The sequence below is a fragment of the Salvelinus alpinus genome, chromosome 37, assembly GCF_045679555.1.
Source record: "Salvelinus alpinus chromosome 37, SLU_Salpinus.1, whole genome shotgun sequence".
Lineage (NCBI taxonomy): Eukaryota > Metazoa > Chordata > Actinopteri > Salmoniformes > Salmonidae > Salvelinus > Salvelinus alpinus.
Genome location: NC_092122.1, coordinates 7,337,779 through 7,358,251, shown reverse-complemented (window position 1 = coordinate 7,358,251; position 20,473 = coordinate 7,337,779). Strand labels below are relative to the sequence as shown.

The following is a 20,473-nucleotide window of genomic DNA, read 5'->3' as shown; positions in this document are numbered from 1 at the left end:
TAACTCAGCGTTCCAGTGCGGTAATTGTTTGTTTGCCGAGGATTTTAGGCTTGAGGTGGCTTCCTTGATCACGCAGGTCGCCAGCCTATGTCAGAAACTGGATCGAGTGGGGCTTCTCCATCTGTCGGAGGCCTGCACCAGGCGCCGGGAGCAACGGGCTCAAGTTATCCTGCCTCTCGCCCGTCCAGAAAGGGTTCTCCAAATCCTGTGAAGCGTGGAAGTGGGTTGATTTCCTCGTCCTTCTCGCCTGCTGTGATTTTGGACAGCTCTATGGTAAGAACTTTGCGTACCTGGTGCAAAAATAATGTCCTGTCCCGGAGCTCTAGTAAATTACATTACTAAGCTGCTCCCGAATGTACTACGTCAGGACATGGAAATCGATTGTATCGTCGTCCATGTGGGTTTTAATGACATTATGAAGGGCAGCTCTGAAGGATTGAAACTGGATTTTAAAGAGCTGATTGACTCTCTGCTAGACAATCATATCTGGCCCTGTGCCCTCTCTGAATCGTGGCATTGAACACTTTAGCAGGATTCTTTCTCTTCACAACTGGCTATGTGATTATTGCAGCTCAATGGGGGTAACTTTTGTTGACAATTTCTATACCTTTTGAAAACAAAACACATTTTATAAGGAGGATGGGATCCACCCAATGATTCATGATCCTTTCACAGCATTATAAGGCTGCGTTGAGACAATGACTTATCAATGACCCAAGCCCAGCTCAGTTAATCCCTACAATTGTGTCAATGAGTTGTCATAATGCTTCAGCAAATGTACATTATACCAGCGTTTGGTAGACACAATCTAAATAACCTAATTTATGTCCCTCTAACTGCCCTGAATGCATCTGCTGATCCTACAGCTATTGTATGCGGTAATCATGGGCCTATGAACCAGATTTATACTGTTAGCACTGAGCCGGTGTGCCCTAGGAGGAAGTCCACTGTGAGCAGCTCACCCTGCACTAAGCATCCCAGAAGAAAAGTGCTCAAAATTGCCCACGTTAACATATGTAACTTAAGAAACAAGTTCCTGAAATCAACAATTTGCTAGTAGCAGATGACATTCATATTTGGACTATCTCTGAAACTCATTTAGATAATACCTTTGATGATACAGTGGTAGCAATACACGGTTATAACATTTACAGAAAAGACAGAAATGCTAATGGTGGAGGTGTTGCTTTATATTCAGAACCACATTCCTGTAAAGATTAGAGAGGATCTCATGTTAAATACTGTTGAAGTAATATGGCTACAGGTTCATCTGCCTCACCTAAAGCTCATTCTGGTGGGAAGCTGCTATGGACCACCAAGTGTTAACAGTCTGTATCTGGATAACGTGTGTGAAATGCTTGATAATGTATGTGATATCAACAGAGGTATATTTTCTGGGTGATTTTAAATATTGACTGGCTTTCATCAAGCTTCCCACTCAGGAAAAAGCTTCAAACTGTAACCAGTGCAGGCATCTACCAGGGTAGGTCAACCTACCAGGGTAGGTCAACCTACCAGGGTAGTTACAAACAGCACAGGAATGAAATCATCAACATGTATTGATCACATCTTTACTAACGCTGCAGAAATTAGCTTGAAAGCAGTATCCAAATCCATCAGATGTAGTGATCACAAAAGAGTAGCCATATCTAGGTATATCAATGTTCCAAAGGCTGGGCCTAATATACTGTATAAGAGGTCATACAATAAGTTTTGTAGTGATTCCTATGGTATCGATGTAAAGAATATTTGTTGGTCTCTGGTGTGTAATGAGGAGCAACCAAACGCTGCACTTTGACACATTTATGAAATAGCTTATTTCAGTTACTAATAAGCATGCACCCATTTAAGAAAATGACTAAAAACGATTTAATCCCTGTTGATTGATGAGGATTTGAAAAATTGTATGGTTGAGAGGGATGAGGCAAAATGAATTTTATTTAAAAAAAAATATTTTAGTTCTCATTTAGTTCTCAACTAGGTAGGCCAGTTGAGAACAAGTTCTCATTTACAACTGTGACTTGGCCAAGATAAGGCAAAGCAGTGTGACACAAACAACACAGAGTTACACATGGGATAAACAAACGTACAGTCAATAACAATAGAAAAATCTATATACAGGCAATAAATAGGCCATAGTGGTGAAATAATTACAATTTAGCATTAACACTGGAGTGATATATTTGCAGAAGATGATGTGCAAGTAGAGATACTGAGATGCAAAGGAGGAAAGAAATATATAACAATATGGGGATGAGGTAGTTGGGTGGGCTATTTACAGATAGGCTATGTACAGGTGCAGTGATCTGTGAGCTGCTCTGACAGCTGGTGCTTAAAGTTAGAGAGGGATAATGAGTCTCCAGCTTCAGTGATTTTTGCAATTCGTTCCAGTCATTGGCAGCAGAGAACTGGAAGGAAAGGCGACCAAATGAGGAGTTGGCTTTGGGGATGACCAGTGAAATATACCTGCTGGAGTGTGTGCTCGGGTGGGTGTTGTTATGGCGACCAGTGACCAGAATGTCAAATAAGTCTGGCTGCACAATTGATTGGCAAACGTATTGCAAATTGAGAAATCATGTGACTAAACTGAATAAAAAGAAGAAGAAACTACACTATGAAACAAAGATAAATGACAAAGAATGATCGTAAAAAAAACTTTGGAGCACCTTAAATTACATTTTTGGGAAACTCAGCTCCATTATTCATTGAATCAGATGGCACATTCATCACAAAATATTGATTTTGCCAACTACTTTAATGATTTTTTCATTGGCAAGTTTAGCAAACTTAGGCATGACATGCCAGCAACAAACGCTGACACTACACATCCAATTATATCTGACCAAATTATGAAAGTGTTTTTATTCTGTAAAGTGAGTGTGGAAGAGGTGAAAACAATGACAAGCCACTGGGGTCTGACAACTTGGATGGAAAATGACTGAGGATAATTGCGGACGATATTGCCACTCCTATTTGCCATGTTTTCAATTTAAGCCTACTAGAGAGCGTGTGCCCTCAGCCCTGGAGGGAAGCTAAAGTCGTTCCGCTACCTAAGAATAATAAAGCCCCCTTTACTGGCTCAAATAGCCAACCAATCAGCCTGTTACCAACCCTTAGTAAACTTCTGGAAAAAATAGTGTTTGACCAGATACAATGCTATTTTACAGTAAACAAATTGACAACAGACATTCAGGACACTTATAGGGAAGGACATTCAACAAGCACAGCACTTACACAAATGACTGATGATTGACTGAGAGAAATTGATGATAAAAAGATTGGGAGGGTTGTTTTGTTAGACTTCAGTGCGGCTTTTGACATTGTCGATCATAGTCTGCTGCTGATTTTTCAATCTTTACTAACGACTTTGAGTAAAGCCAGTGTGTCTATGTATGCGGATGACTCAACACTATACACGTCAGCTACTACAGCGACTGAAATGACTGCAACACTCAACAAAGAGCTGCAGTTAGTTTCAGAGTGGGTGGCAAGGAATAAGTTAGTCCTAAATATATTTTTACTAAAAGCATTGTATTTGGGACAAATCATTCACTAAACCCTCAAACCCCACCAAAATCTTGTAATAAATAATGTGGAAAATAAGCAAGTTGAGTTGACGAAACTGCTTGGAGTAACCCTGAATTGTAAACTGTCATGGTTAAAACATATTGATATAACAGTAGCTAAGATTGGGAGAAGTCTGTCCATAATAAAGCGCAGGTCTACCTTCTTAACAGCACTATGAACAAGTCCGGTCCTACAGGCCCTAGTTTTGTCGCACCTGGACTATTCAGTTGTGTGGTCAGGTGCCACAAAAAGTGACATAATAAAATTGCAATTGGCTCAGAACAGGGCAGCACGGCTGGCCCTTGAATGTACACAGAGAGCTAACATCAATAATATGCACGTCAATTTCTCCTGGCTCAAAGTGGAGGAACGATCATTACTTGTATTTGTGAGAGGTATTGACATGTTGAATGCATACCCCACAAGACATGCCACGAGGTTTCTTCACAGTCCCCAAGTCCAGAACAGACTATGGGAGGCACACAGTACTACATATAGCCATGTCTACATGGAACTCTATTCCACATCAGGTAACTGATGCAAGCAGCAGAATTAGATTTAAAAAAACAGATAAAAATACACCTTATGAGGGGCCTCCCAAGTGGTGCAGCGGTCTAAGGCACTGCATCGCAGTGCTTGAGGCGTCACTACAGACCTAGTTTCAATCCCAAGCTGTGTCACAACCGGCCATGACTAGTAGTCCCATAGGGCGGCGCACAATTGAACCAGCGTCGTCTGGGTTAGGGGAGGGTTTGGCTGCGGGGCTTTACTTGGCTCATCGCGTTCAAGCAAAATATATCTATATATATATATAAATCATTCTCTACTATTATTCTGACATTTCACATTCTTAAAATAAAGTGGTGATCCTAACTGACCTCTGACAGGGAATTTTTATGAGGATTAAATGTCAGGAATTGTGAAAAACTGAGTTTAAATGTATTAGGCTAAGGTGTATGTAAACTTCTGACTTGATATACTGTATATATATATATATATACAGTTGAAGTCAGAAGTTTACATATACCTTAGCCAAAAACATTTAAACTCAGTTTTTCACAATTCCTGGCATTTAATCCTAGTAAACATTCTCTGTTTTAGGTCAGTTAGGATCACCACTTTATTTTAAGAATGTGAAATGTCAGAATAATTGTAGAGAGAATGATTTATTTCAGCTTTTATTTTTTTCATCACATTCCCAGTGGGTCCGAAGTTTATATACACCCAATTAGTATTTGGTAGCATTGTCTTTAAATTGTTTAACTTGGGTCAAACGTTTTGGGTAGCCTTCCACAAGCTTCCCACAATAAGTTGGATGAATTTTGGCCCATTCCTCCTGACAGAGCTGGTGTAACTGTGTCAGGTTTGTAGGCCTCCTTGCTCGCACACGAAATACATCCACAGGTACATCTCCAATTGACTCAAATTATGTCAATTAGCCTAGCAGAAGCTTCTAAAGCCATGACATAATCTTCTGGAATTTTCCAAGCAGTTTAAAGGCACAGTCAACTTAGTGTATGCAAACTTCTGACCCACTGGAATTGTGCTACAGTGAATTATAATTGAAATAATCTGTCTGTAAACAGTTGTTGGAAAAACTACTTGTGTCATGCACAAAGTAGATGTCCTAACCGACTTGCCAAAAATATAGTTTGTTAACAAGAAATTTGTGAAGTGGTTGAGAAACGAGTTTTAATGACTCCAACCTAACTGTATGTAAACTTCCGACTTCAACTGTATATATTGTACCAGTCAAAAGCTTGGACACACCTACTCATTCAAGGGTTTTTCTTTATTTGTACTATTTTCTACATTGTAGAATAATAGTGAAGACATCAAAACTATATAATAACACACATATCAAATCATGTAGTAACCAAAAAATTGTTAAACAAATCAAAATATATTTGAGATTTGAGATTCTTCAGTAGTCACCTGGAATTCATTTCAATTAACAGGTTTGCCTTGTTAAAAGTTAATTTGTGGAATTTATTTCCTTAAAGCGTTTGAGCCAATCAGTTGTGTTGTGACAAGGTAGGGGTGGTATACAGAAGACATCCCTATTTGGTGAAAGACCAAGTCCATATTATGGCAAGAACAGCTCAAATAAGCAAAGAGAAACGACAGTCCATCATTATTTTAAGACATGAAGGTCAGTCAATACGGAAAATTTCAAAAACTTTTAAAGTTTCTTCAAGTGCAGTCGCAAAAACCATTACATTTAACATTTACATTTAAGTCATTTAGCAGACGCTCTTATCCAGAGCGACTTACAAATTGGTGCATTCACCTTATGATATCCAGTGGAACAACCACTTTACAATAGTGCATCTAACTCTTTTAAGGGGGGGGGGGTTAGAAGGATTACTTTATCCTATCCTAGGTATTCCTTAAAGAGGTGGGGTTTCAGGTGTCTCCGGAAGGTGGTGATTGACTCCGCTGACCTGGCGTTGTGAGGGAGTTTGTTCCACCATTGGGGTGCCAGAGCAGCGAACAGTTTTGACTGGGCTGAGCGGGAACTGTACTTCCTCAGAGGTAGGGAGGCGAGCAGGCCAGAGGTGGATGAACGCAGTGCCCTTGTTTGGGTGTAGGGCCTGATCAGAGCCTGAAGGTACGGAGGTGCCGTTCCCCTCACAGCTCCGTAGGCAAGCACCATGGTCTTGTAGCGGATGCGAGCTTCAACTGGAAGCCAGTGGAGAGAGCGGAGGAGCGGGGTGACGTGAGAGAACTTGGGAAAGTTGAACACCAGACGGGCTGCGGCGTTCTGGATGAGTTGTAGGGGTTTAATGGCACAGGCAGGGAGCCCAGCCAACAGCGAGTTGCAGTAATCCAGACGGGAGATGACAAGTGCCTGGATTAGGACCTGCGCCGCTTCCTGCGTGAGGCAGGGTCGTACTCTGCGAATGTTGTAGAGCATGAACCTACAGGAACGGGTCACCGCCTTGATGTTAGTTGAGAACGACAGGGTGTTGTCCAGGATCACGCCAAGGTTCTTAGCACTCTGGGAGGAGGACACAATGGAGTTGTCAACCGTGATGGCGAGATCATGGAACGGGCAGTCCTTCCCCGGGAGGAAGAGCAGCTCCGTCTTGCCGAGGTTCAGCTTGAGGTGGTGATCCGTCATCCACACTGATATGTCTGCCAGACATGCAGAGATGCGATTCACCACCTGGTTATCAGAGGGGGGAAAGGAGAAGATTAATTGTGTGTCGTCTGCATAGCAATGATAGGAGAGACCATGTGAGGATATGACAGAGCCAAGTGACTTGGTGTATAGCGAGAATAGGAGAGGGCCTAGAACAGAGCCCTGGGGGACACCAGTGGTGAGAGCACGTGGTGCGGAGACAGATTCTCGCCACGCCACCTGGTAGGAGCGACCTGTCAGGTAGGACGCAATCCAAGCGTGGGCCGCGCCGGAGATGCCCAGCTCGGAGAGGGTGGAGAGGAGGATCTGATGGTTCACAGTATCAAAGGCAGCCGATAGGTCTAGAAGGATGAGAGCAGAGGAGAGAGAGTTAGCTTTAGCAGTGCGGAGCGCCTCCGTGACACAGAGAAGAGCAGTCTCAGTTGAATGACTAGTCTTGAAACCTGACTGATTTGGATCAAGAAGGTCATTCTGAGAGAGATAGCAGGAGAGCTGGCCAAGGACGGCACGTTCAAGAGTTTTGGAGAGAAAAGAAAGAAGGGATACTGGTCTGTAGTTGTTGACATCGGAGGGATCGAGTGTAGGTTTTTTCAGAAGGGGTGCAACTCTCGCTCTCTTGAAGACGGAAGGGACGTAGCCAGCGGTCAAGGATGAGTTGATGAGCGAGGTGAGGTAAGGGAGAAGGTCTCCGGAAATGGTCTGGAGAAGAGAGGAGGGGATAGGGTCAAGCGGGCAGGTTGTTGGGCGGCCGGCCGTCACAAGACGCGAGATTTCATCTGGAGAGAGAGGGGAGAAAGAGGTCAAAGCACAGGGTAGGGCAGTGTGAGCAGAACCAGCGGTGTCGTTTGACTTAGCAAACGAGGATCGGATGTCGTCGACCTTCTTTTCAAAATGGTTGACGAAGTCATCAGCAGAGAGGGAGGAGGGGGGAGGAGGGGGAGGAGGATTCAGGAGGGAGGAGAAGGTGGCAAAGAGCTTCCTAGGGTTAGAGGCAGATGCTTGGAATTTAGAGTGGTAGAAATTGGCTTTAGCAGCAGAGACAGAAGAGGAGAATGTAGAGAGGAGGGAGTGAAAGGATGCCAGGTCCGCAGGGAGGCGAGTTTTCCTCCATTTCCGCTCGGCTGCCCGGAGCCCTGTTCTGTGAGCTCGCAATGAGTCGTCGAGCCACGGAGCAGGAGGGGAGGACCGAGCCGGCCTGGAGGATAGGGGACATAGAGAGTCAAAGGATGCAGAAAGGGAGGAGAGGAGGGTTGAGGAGGCAGAATCAGGAGATAGGTTGGATAAGGTTTGAGCAGAGGGAAGAGATGATAGGATGGAAGAGGAGAGAGTAGCGGGGGAGAGAGAGCGAAGGTTGGGACGGCGCGATACCATCCGAGTAGGGGCAGTGTGGGAAGTGTTGGATGAGAGCGAGAGGGAAAAGGATACAAGGTAGTGGTCGGAGACTTGGAGGGGAGTTGCAATGAGATTAGTGGAAGAACAGCATCTAGTAAAGATGAGGTCAAGCGTATTGCCTGCCTTGTGAGTAGGGGGGGAAGGTGAGAGGGTGAGGTCAAAAGAGGAGAGGAGTGGAAAGAAGGAGGCAGAGAGGAATGAGTCAAAGGTAGACGTGGGGAGGTTAAAGTCACCCAGAACTGTGAGAGGTGAGCCATCCTCAGGAAAGGAACTTATCAGGGCGTCAAGCTCATTGATGAACTCTCCAAGGGAACCTGGAGGGCGATAAATGATAAGGATGTTAAGCTTGAAAGGGCTGGTAACTGTGACAGCATGGAATTCAAAGGAGGCGATAGACAGATGGGTCAGGGGAGAAAGAGAGAATGTCCACTTGGGAGAGATGAGGATCCCAGTGCCACCACCCCGCTGACCAGAAGCTCTCAGGGTGTGCGAGAACACGTGGGCAGACGAGGAGAGAGCAGTAGGAGTAGCAGTGTTATCAGTGGTAATCCATGTTTCCGTCAGTGCCAAGAAGTCGAGGGACTGGAGGGAAGCATAGGCTGAGATGAACTCTGCCTTGTTGGCCGCAGATCGGCAGTTCCAGAGGCTGCCTGAGACCTGGAACTCCACGTGGGTCGTGCGCGCTGGGACCACCAGGTTAGAGTAGCAGCGGCCACGCGGTGTGAAGCGTTTGTATGGTCTGTGCAGAGAGGAGAGAACAGGGATAGACAGACACATAGTTGACAGGCTACAGAAGAGGCTACGCTAATGCAAAGGAGATTGGAATGACAAGTGGACTACACGTCTAGAATGTTCAGAAAGTTAAGCTTACGTTGCAAAAAATCTTATTGACTAAAATGATATAGTACTGCTGGCTGGTGAAATAGGCTAGCTAGCAGTGGCTGCGTTGTTGACTTTGTTTGAAAGTGTAGCTGGCTAGGTAACCTCTAACTGGCTAGGTAACCTCGACAATTACTCTAGACTACACAATTATCTTGGATACAAAGACGGCTATGTAGCCAGCTAAGATCAAACAAATCAAACTGTTGTACTGTAATGAAATGAAATGTAATACTACCTGTAATACTACCTGTGGAGCAAAGCGGAATGCAACTACTCGCTCCAAACCAAACCGGAAGTGCGTATCGTAGAGGGAGAGGCAATAGAAGTGTTCACCATCAAACCATATGATGAAACTGGCTCTCATGAGGACCTCCACAGGAATGGAAGACCCAGAGTTACATCTGCTGCAGAGGATACGTTTATTAGAGTTACCAGCCTCAGAAATTGCAGTCCAAATAAAGTAACAGACACATCTCAACATCAACTGTTCAGAGGAGACTCTGTGAATCAGTCCTTCATGGTCGAATTGCTGCAAAGAAACCACTACTAAAGGACACCAATAAAAATAATTGACTTGCTTTGGCCAAGAAACACGAGCAATGAACATTAGGCTGGTGGAAATCTGTCCTTTGGTCTGAAGTCCAAATTTGAGATTTTTGGTTCCAGTCGCAGTGTCTTTGTGAGACGTGGTGTGGGTGAACGGATGATCTCTGCATGTGTGTTTCCCACCGTAAAGCATGGAGGTGCTATGGTGTGGGGGTACTTTGCTGGTGACACTGTCAGTTATTTATTTAGAATTCAATGCACACTTAACCAGCATGACTACCACAGCATTCTGCAGCTATACGCCATCCCATCTGGTTTGGGCTTAGTGAAACTATCATTTGTTTTTCAACTGGACAATGACCCAACACACCTCCAGGCTGTGTAAGGGCTATTTGACCAAGAAGGAGAGTGATGGAGTGCTACATCAGATGACCTGGCCTCCACAACCCCCGACCTCAACCAACTTGAGCTGGTTTGGGATGAGTCGGACTCCAGAGTGAAAGAAAAGCAGCCAAAAAGTGCTCAGCACATGTGGGAACTCCTTCAAAGCTGTTGGAAAAGCATTCCAGGTGAAGCTGGTTGAGAGAATGCCAAGAGTGTGCAAGCTGTCATCAATCCAAAGGTGGCCTATTTGAAGAATCTCAAATGCAAAATATATTTTGATTTGTTTAACACTTTTTTGGTTACTACATGATTTGATATGTGTTATTTCATAGTTTTGATGTCTTCACTATTATTCTACAATGTAGAAAATAGTACAAATAAAGAAAACCCTTGAATGAGTAGGTGTTCTAAAACTTTTGACCAGTAGTATACATATTACCTCAGTTACCTCAACTAACCGGTGCCCCCGCACATTGACTCTGTACCGGTACCCCCTGTATATAGCCTTGCTTGTTATTAAACTGCTGCTGTTTAATTATTTGTTACTTTTATTTTCTATTTTTTACTTAACACTTATTTAAAAAAAAAAAAAAAATCTTTACTTCTTAAAGCATTGTTGGTTAAGTTCTTGTTAGTAAGCATTTCACTGTAAGGTGTACCTGTTGTATTCGGTGCATGTGACAAATACGATTTGATTTGACAAACACAGACATACTCAGGTGTGAACAGGAAGCTACTTCAGGGCTGGTATCCTGACACCTTTCTGTGTGTGTGTGTGGGCACGTGCATGTCATGAATGCCAGTTTGTGTGTGCATGTGTGTGCTTGTCTGCCATCCACGCAAGTACACTCTGAGCTAATAGTTAACATTTTTAGACCGTTGCTATGCCACCACTTTGCACATGTTGTTTGAACTCTCACTTTTTCTCTCTCTCTCTGTCTTCCTGAGATGGCCCTAATTCCTCTCTCTGTCTTCCTGAGATGGCCCCAATTCCTCTCTCTCTGTCTTCCTGAGGGCCCTAATGTCTCTCTTTCTGTTATCCAATCAGCACTCTGTCTACGGTGTGAAGGTTCAGATTACTTCCAGATCATTCCACTCCCAATGTTATTTTCAGAGCTTGTCTATGACTTTTCCTCCTATTTTCTCCTCTCCAATCATTTGATTAAGTCTAGTAGGCATGATGAGGATTAGATTGTGTGTGTGACCTGCTTGTCATCACCTCTGACATGAGTGGTGGTGAGGTGTCCCCATCCGCCTGTGGAACATGGCCTGAAGACAGCAGCACAAACTGCTACTACAGCTGGATCCTGGTTCCTGCCCCATTTCTGTGTGGCCCCTCCTCGCTCTGCTATAGCAGTGGGAGCTGGCTTCTGGCTCCTGTGGGCCCTTGCTCTCACTGATGCTGTGTGTCTGCTGAGTACTACAGGTGCCCTGACTTTCTCTCTCTCTTCCCTCCACCTATTTCTCTTTCTCCCCCCTCTCCCTTTCTCTCTCTCCTGCTCTCTCTCTTCCTCTATTTCTCTCCCTCCCTCCATCCTTCCATTCTTCTCTCACTCTCTCTTTCTCTCTAGTTGTCTACCCAAGGGGATGCCAGTCAGGTGATAGGGCCTCTCACAGAAGGCCAGAGGAGGAACATGGCGGTGGTCAACTCCCTCTACAGACTACACCAAGATGTTGCTAAGGTAACACACACACCAATACGCTCACACACACGTGTGAGAGCGAGAGATGCAGCGAGCGAGAGGAGCAGCGAGAGGGAGGGAGAGCGAGAGATGCAGCGAGAGGGAGGGAGAGCGAGAGGAGCAGCGAGAGGGAGGGAGAGCGAGAGATGCAGCGAGAGGGAGGGAGAGCGAGAGGGAGGGAGAGCGAGAGGAGCAGCGAGAGGGAGGGAGAGCGAGAGGGAGGGAGAGCGAGTGATGCAGCGAGAGGGAGGGAGAGCGAGAGATGCAGCGAGAGGGAGGGAGAGCGAGAGATGCAGCGAGAGGGAGGGAGAGCGAGAGATGCAGCGAGAGGGAGGGAGAGCGAGAGGGAGATGGAGAGGAGCAGCCAGATAGGGATGCAGCTTAAGTCCCACCCTCTTCAACATATATATATCAACGATTTGGCGAGGGCACTAGAACAGTCTGCAGCACCCGGCCTCACCCTACTAGAATCTGAAGTCAAATGTCTACTGTTTTCTGGTGCTTCTGTCACCAACCAAGGAGGGCCTACAGCAGCACCTAGATCTCCTGCACAGATTCTACCAGACCTGGGCCCTGACAGTAAATCTCAGTAAGACCAAAATAATGGTGTTCCAATAAAGGCCTTGTCAGCAGGACCACAAATACAAATTCCATCTAGACACCGCTGCCCTAGAGCACACAAAAAACTATACATACCTTGGCCTAAACATCAGCGCCACAGGTAACTTCCACAAAGCTATGAACGATCTGAGAGACAAGGCAAGAAGGACCTTCTATGCCATCAAAAGGAAAATCCAGAAAAGAGCCGTTTAAATTCTACAACCACCTAAAAGGAAGCGATTCCCAAACCTTCCATAACAAAGCCATCACCTACAGAGATATGAACCTGGAGAAGAGTCCCCTAAGCAAGCTGGTCCTGGGGCTCTGTTCACAAAAACAAACAGACCCCACAGAGCCCCAGGACAGCAACACAATTAGATCCAACCAAATCACGAGAAAACAAAAAGATAATTACTTGACACATTGGAAAGAATTAACAAAAAAACAGAGCAAACTAGAATGCTATTTGGCCCTAAACAGAGAGTACACCGTGGCAGAATACCTGACTACTATGACTGACCCAAACTTAAGGAAAGCTTTGACTATGTACAGACTCAGTGAGCATAGCCTTGCTATTGAGAAAGGCCGCCGTAGGCAGACCTGGCTCTCAAGAGAAGACAGGCTATGTGCACACTGCCCACAAAATGAGGTGGAAACTGAGCTGCACTTTCTAACCTCCTGCCAAATGTATGACCATATTAGAGACACATATTTCCCTCAGATTACACAGATCCACAAATAATTTGAAAACACTTCCGATTTTGATCAACTCCCAAATCTACTGGGTGGAATACCACGGTGTGCCATCACAGCAGCAAGATGTGTGACCTGTATAAAGCCCCTTGAATAAAGCCCCTTGAATTAAATTGAGAAGCAGCGAGAGGGAGAGAGAGAAGCAGCGAGAGGGAGAGAGAGAAGCAGCGAGAGGGGGAGAGAGAGAAGCAGCGAGAGGGGGAGAGAGAGAAGCAGCGAGAGGGGGAGAGAGAGAAGCGGCGAGAGGGGGAGAGAGAGAAGCGGCGAGAGGGGGAGAGAGAGAAGCGGCGAGAGGGGGAGAGAGAAGCAGCGAGAGGGGGAGAGAGAAGCAGCGAGAGGGGGAGAGAGAAGCAGCGAGAGGGGGAGAGAGAAGCAGCGAGAGGGGGAGAGAGAAGCAGCGAGAGGGGGAGAGAGAAGCAGCGAGAGGGGGAGAGAGAAGCAGCGAGAGGGGGAGAGAGAAGCAGCGAGAGGGGGAGAGAGAAGCAGCGAGAGGGGGAGAGAGAAGCAGCGAGAGGGGGAGAGAGAAGCAGCGAGAGAGGAGAGAGAAGCAGCGGAGAGGGAGAGAGAAGCAGCGAGAGAGGGAGAGAGAAGCAGGGAGAGGGAGAGAAGCAGCGAGAGGGAGAGAAGCAGCGAGAGGGAGAGAAGCAGCGAGAGGGAGAGAAGCAGCGAGAGGGAGAGAAGCAGCGAGAGGGAGAGGGAGAGAAGCAGGGAGAGGGAGAGAAGCAGCGAGAGGGAGAGAAGCAGCGAGAGGGAGAGAGAGAAGCAGCGAGAGGGGGAGAGAGAAGCAGCGAGAGGGAGAGAGAGAAGCAGCGAGAGGGGGAGAGAGAAGCTGCGAGAGGGGGAGAGAGAAGCAGCGAGAGGGGAGGGAGAGAAGCAGCGAGAGAGGGAGAGAGCAGCAGCGAGAGGGGGAGAGAGCAGCTGCGAGAGGGGGAGAAGCAGCGAGAGGGGAGGGGGAGAAGCAGCGAGAGGGGGAGAGAGAAGCAGCGAGAGGGGGAGAGAGAAGCAGCGAGAGGGGAGGGGGAGAAGCAGCGAGAGGGGAGGGGGAGAAGCAGCGAGAGGGGAGGGGGAGAAGCAGCGAGAGGGGAGGGGGAGAAGCAGCGAGAGGGGGAGAGAAGCAGAGGGAGGGGGAGAAAGAGAAGCAGCGAGAGGGAGAGAGAGAAGCAGCGAGAGGGAGAGAGAGAAGCAGCGAGAGGGGGAGAGAGAAGCAGCGAGAGGGGGAGAGAGAAGCAGCGAGAGGGGGAGAGAGAAGCAGCGAGAGGGGGAGAGAGAAGCAGCGAGAGGGGGAGAGAGAAGCAGCGAGAGAGAGAAGCAGCGAGAGAGAGAAGCAGCGAGAGAGAGAAGCAGCGAGAGGGAGAAGCAGCGAGAGAGAGAAACAGCGAGAGAGGGAGAGAGAGAGAAGCAGCGAGAGGGGGAGAGAGAGAGAAGCAGCGAGAGGGGAGGGAGAGAAGCAGCGAGAGGGGAGGGGGAGAAACAGCGAGAGGGGAGGGGGAGAGAAGCAGAGAGAGGGGGAGAGAAGAAGCGAGAGGGGGAGAGAAGCAGCGAGAGGGGGAGAAGCAGCAAGAAGGAGAGAAGCAGCGAGAGGGAGGGGGAGAGAGAGAAGCAGCGAGAGGGGGAGAGAGAAGCAGCGAGAGGGGGAGAGAGAAGCAGCGAGAGGGGGAGAGAGAAGCAGCGAGAGGGGGAGAGAGAGAGAAGCGGCGAGAGGGGGAAAGAGAGAGAAGCGGCGATAGGGGGAGAGAGAGCAGCGGCGAGAGGGGGAGAGAGAGAAGCGGCGAGAGGGGGAGAGAGAGAAGCGGAGAGAAGGGGAGAGAGAGAAGCGGAGAGAAGGGGAGAGAGGGGGAGAGAGAGAAGCGGCGAGGGGGGGGGGGGAGAGAGAGAAGCGGCGAGGGGGGGAGAGAGAGAAGCGGCGAGAGGGGGAGAGAGAGAAGCGGCGAGAGGGGGAGAGAGAGAAGCGGCGAGAGGGGGAGAGAGAGAAGCGGCGAGAGGGGGAGAGAGAGAAGCGGCGAGAGGGGGAGAGAGAGAAGCGGCGAGAGGGGGAGAGAGAGAAGCGGCGAGAGGGGGAGAGAGAGAAGCGGCGAGAGGGGGAGAGAGAGAAGCGGCGAGAGAGAAGCGGCGAGAGAGAAGCGGCGAGAGGGGGAGAGAGAGAAGCGGCGAGAGGGGGAGAGAGAGAAGCGGCGAGAGGGGGAGAGAGAGAAGCGGCGAGAGGGGGAGAGAGAGAAGCGGCGAGAGGGGGAGAGAGAGAAGCGGCGAGAGGGGGAGAGAGAGAAGCGGCGAGAGAGGGAGAGAAGCAGAGAGAGGGATGACGAAGGAAGGGATGGAGTCAGATGTAGAGAGAGAGAGTAAGAGGGAGAGATGTGGAAACGTATTCCTTAATATGACCCATTAAAGATGTATGATCTGCCCTGGTGCTGTGGCCTGCGTGATTAATAGTGGCATAAAAATAGATTACTCTGCCATCAAATATTTAGTGGCCTGGGAGATTGTCAAAATTGTACAATTTGAAAGCAGAGTGAGGCCGTTTCAGAAAGAACGGCTGGTTATTTTAAGAGGGAGGGGGAGAAAAGAAGGATGGGATGGAAGGAGGGACGTGGAGGATAGGAGAGGAGAGGAGAGGAGGGAGGATAAATGCTGTAATAACCGTTAGAGGAATATGGGAGGGATATGTGAGGAAAGAGACGATTAGGGTTTGTCAGGTTTCACTGTAAGCTGACCTTTGTGTGTGTGTGCGTGTTCTCAGGTGATATCAGGATTGGGGTCATGTCCTCCGGCTGCTGAACATGCTCTCACTGCTTCCCTAGAGGTAAGACACACTCGTCTCCTACCATACTGATCTACTCTTTTCCCCTCTCTACTCCTCCTCCTTTCATCTCTACTCCTCTACGAAGGGGGCTTTCCCCCCCTTCGTCCCCCAAAAGGAGGGGGAAAAGTCTGAATTGTGGAATCGAAAAGGAAAATAAGGTTCAAAAGACGTGAAAACGTCTTCCGTTGTGGATACCGTATATCTTTTTAATTCGAGAAAAATCTTCATCTTCCCCTCTTCTTTCTCTCCATTCTATCTGATGCGCAGATGGTTGTGGATTATGCTGTTGGTTTTTCATTATGGGGTTTGAATGGGCACTTTTGGAACTCTGGAAGTTCTGGAAACCAAATATTGGTATTGCTGCTGCATCTCCCCCTGGGAGGTAAAAGGGTAAACACTGAGTGGAGTGTGTAGACTCTTCTTTGGCAATCACTCGCTTTTTCTCACAAAGATATTTTGTTGTAACTGGGAAAACGGTCGGAGGCTTGTTTCTCTCTGCTTTCCGCCAATCCCACACGCAACGGAGGGGACTTTGTTAACTTCAGAGAGGAGATCTGAGCAGAGATCCGGTTATCTATTGTAGGCAGGGGCTTAGCTGACTAGCACACAAACAAACACAAACACACACAAACTGGGTCAGGTCTATTGAGTTTAGATTGATCTAAAGATGGACGATAAACTGGCGGCACCACTCCGAACCCCACGACCGACACACACACACATGCCCAAACACACAAACAGTCTCACACACACTCCTAGATCGCACTGCAAATGTCCGCTTATCAGCAAATCACATTCATGCAGCCTAGACGACCAGCAGCCACCTGTCTGTTTGGGTTGCTAGGCAATGGCAGACTTAAGCCAATCAGGTGTGTCCCTGTGGAGACGGTGTCCTTCAGCCACACACCTGGCCTGCAGATGCAAGCAGTTATGGTAATGTTTGTTCAGTTCATGTGTCCACTGATATTTGAGATGTCATTGTCTGACTGAGTTGTTTCAAAGTTATGACACAACCCTTTTGTATGCCTTATTAAATGATGCACTGTCTTGTGTGCCTGTAGGGAGTACAGGCTCTGATGGCCAGTGCAGTACAGCCTCTCCTGCTGTCGGTCAGTGACTCCATAGAAGCCATCATCATCACTATGCATCAGGAAGACTTATCTGGGTTAGTATACACACACACTTTCAGACACCACAATCCTCAAGCTAGTCGCCCCCTTTCTAGGAGTAAGGTTGGGGTTTAAGTTGTTATGAAGGGTAACGTTTACAGGTGGGCTTGGTGACGTACTTCTACAGAGCATCATATGTGACAATAAGTGATCTGTGAAGCTATTATCTGATTGTCTCTGCGTTCCACCTGGCTCCAAACAGCATCTGTTGCTAATTTTCCAAAGCTGGAAGGGGGGCCTGAGTAAAAAAGTTTAGAGAGTTTAGACCCTCTACAGTTGCATTCAGATATTCTCCCTCCATTCATATTAGCCAGACTCGTCTCTGTACAATAGAGAGGCTCCCAATGGACCTGTAGACTCTGTTAGTCTTGGGGCTTTGCAGTCACGACACAGAGACACACACACACACACACACACACACACACACACACACACACACACACACACACACACACACACACACACACACACACACACACACACACAGCTAGCAGGGTCCCGTTAGACAGAGCCACACAAAGGGTCCCTGCGTCAGTACTGTAGCCTCCTGCCGCTGGCTAAATGTTATCGGCCCCTGGCACACGCTGGTTATTCTGTCACGGCCATACATACAGAGACCGAGAGCTCAGATTGACATTCAGCGCTCTGAATACAGACTAGACTGCTTTGCGCTCTCTGATCTTACACAGACAAGGCCCTGCTGGGACTTAGCCGACTCGCAGATACACACATTTTGCATACACACACACATTCAGTAACACACACACACACACACATAGGTTTAGTGTGTAGTCACTCAATCATTGTGGGTCAATGGCCTGAGGTTCAAGGTTACGAGTCAGACCCTTAGTCTGTGACCTATACTAACCATAGGGTGTGTGTGTGTCTGTGTCTGTGTTCTATATATGTCTCTGTGTCCAGGTCTATGCCCACCCCGGGGAAGCCGGACGTGCCCTGTTCTCTGTACATGCGAGAGCTACAGGGCTTCGTGGGCCGTGTGATGGCGGACTACTTCCGCCACTTCCAGTGTGTCGACTTCATATACGACAACACGGAGAGCATCGCCCAGCGCTGCATCACACTGTTCATCCGCCACGCCAGCCTGCTGCGCCCCCTAGGGGAGGGAGGCAAGATGAGATTGGCGGCTGACTTCGCTCAGGTGAGAAGGGCTGTATGTGAGGGTGTTATCGGTATCTCTCTCCGTGTCCGCCTCAAGCTCTCCTTCGCTGTTTGTCAGTCTCTTGGGTTTTCTGTGCATTTTGAAGTTCACCAAGTAACTCTATATTCGTGTTCTCGCTGTGCTATTTCTTCTCTGTGTTTCTAGATGGAGGTGGCCGTCGCTCCTCTCTGTAGGAGAGTGTCTGAGCTGGGGAAACCCTACCGCCTGCTGAGATCATTCAGGTGTGTTATTACATCCCTGCTTGTTACACATGTGTGACGCATTAGTGACACATAGTTGTTGCATCAGTTATGTCACCTATTCCTGTTAAACCTTTGAGATGGGGAACGCCTCAATAGCAGCGGTAGTTTCCAGAGTGAGGGTGGATCTTAATGAAGATGTTAGTCATTATTGGAGGGTTAGAGAGCTGTAATTCTCCCTGCCGTCTGCCTCGGTCTCTACTTAGACGCTCGGATAATGCGTTAAAGATAATGGGTAAAGGCTAATGGTGTAGCATACAATTACATTCTAGACGATTCTGTGCTTCCAAGTTTGGGGTAGGCCCTTTGCTGTTTCAGCATTACAATGCCCCTGTACACAAAACGAGGTCCATACAGAAATGGTTTGTCGAGTTCGGTGTTGAAGAACTTGACTGGCCTTTACAGAGCCCTGACCTCAACCCCATCGAACATCTTCGGGATGAATTGGAATGCTGACTGCGAGCCAGGCCTAATCGCCCAACAACAGTGCCCGACCTCACTAATGCTCTTGTGGCTGAATGGAAGCAGGTCCCTACAGCAATGTTCCAACATCTAGTGAAAAGCCTTTGCAGAAGAGTGTAGGTTGTTATAGCAGCAAAGGGGGGACCAACTCCATATTAATGCCCATGATTTTGGAATGATTTTGGAATGAGATGTACATACATTTGGTCATGTAGTGTACCCACACACACTCCTATACACACGAATCTATACTGCTTCCAACCATCGTTATCTTAACTTGGTATTAATTCTTCCTCCTCCACAGAGAGCAGAGTGGTCCATCGCTCGCTACTCCCAGTGGCTGGATGACCACCCTTCAGAGAGAGACCGCCTCACACTCATTAGGTAACTGCAGGAGAACGACAAACGTCTTACAGCCTTTGAGACCGCTGGTGGGTTGTTTGGTATCACTCAGAGGAGTGAGTGAGCACCCTCTTGTGGTAAAATGATGAAATTCCTATCAGTTCTATTGGGTAGTGTGTCTTTAGTAATGCCATCTCCTTCTGTGTGTGCTAGGGGTGCTCTGGAGGCCTACATGCAGAGTGTGAGGGCTCGTCAGGGGAAGGAGTTTGCCCCGGTCTACCCCATCATGGTCCAGCTGCTGCAGAGGGCCACCAGCGGAGCCCAGGACTCCAGGACCTGAGGGTACTACAGCTCCCATGATGCAACTGTCTGCACTTCACATGAGCATGGAGAACACATCCCAATATTATGAATGTTATGACTATAGAATTAGTAGAACGGACATGGCTATGAAAATCCTTTGGCTTTTTTTATGGGCCACCCAACAGAAGTTTCCATTATTGATATGACTTCAGTGTTGCTCGTTTCTATGGATGTGATGAGCAGCAATTCAAACATTCCAAATGGAAAACTACCCACAATGTCTGTTCTGCTAATTCTATGGCTATGCCACAGAGGGCAGCACAAGGGGGCAGTTACCTGTGCTTCATAGTGGTGAATGGGAAATACACACTTGCTAGTTATTGGTAGGGCCTTTACTGGTTATAATGGTTAAACAAATGTTGTACTATTAAATGCTTTATGGTGAACAATACTTATTATAAGGAATGATTGATGGTAGGGCTTTAGTAATAGTTAACCTAATCTAAGGGCTCTATTCAATCCGTATCGCGGAAATTCCGCATTAAAGGCAATGTCCTTGCCCTGTTAGCGGAAACTGCATTCACGGTAAACGATGTCGGTTCAGTGTGCTATCTGTAACGCTTCAGCGATATGGGTTGAATAGAGCCCTTAGTCGATTACACATAACTGATTCAGCTCTTTTCCCCTGTCTGGTCTATAGAACTGTTCATATGTTATCTTATTTAATGAGGTCCTGTCGATGTAAAGCTCTACGGTTGTGGTTATAAAACGAGAAGTTAAACAAGTTGTCGTGCCTGATGTGAAGGCTTGTATCTTGAGCCCTGTTTATACCTGGTAACATGCAGCATGTGTCTTGATCTTGTCCACATTTTGAGACGGGTGTAGATGATTAAAATGACTGACCTTCAGTATACATGTATTGGTTGGATGAAAGCTCAGTGGGCAGAGTTGAGGTGACTAGTGAGTCAAATAAAATAACGGCCTTAAAGGTGGATGGGTATTATATGCATGTTGCGACCCACATGGGTGC

The 20,473-nt window shown here is 47.4% G+C and overlaps 1 pseudogene; it reads left to right on the top strand.

The window, feature by feature from the left end:
- LOC139565829 (conserved oligomeric Golgi complex subunit 5-like) overlaps window positions 1-20,435 on the top strand; it is a 112,556-nt pseudogene extending 92,121 nt beyond the window's left edge.
- Window positions 20,436-20,473: the final 38 nt, after the last annotated feature.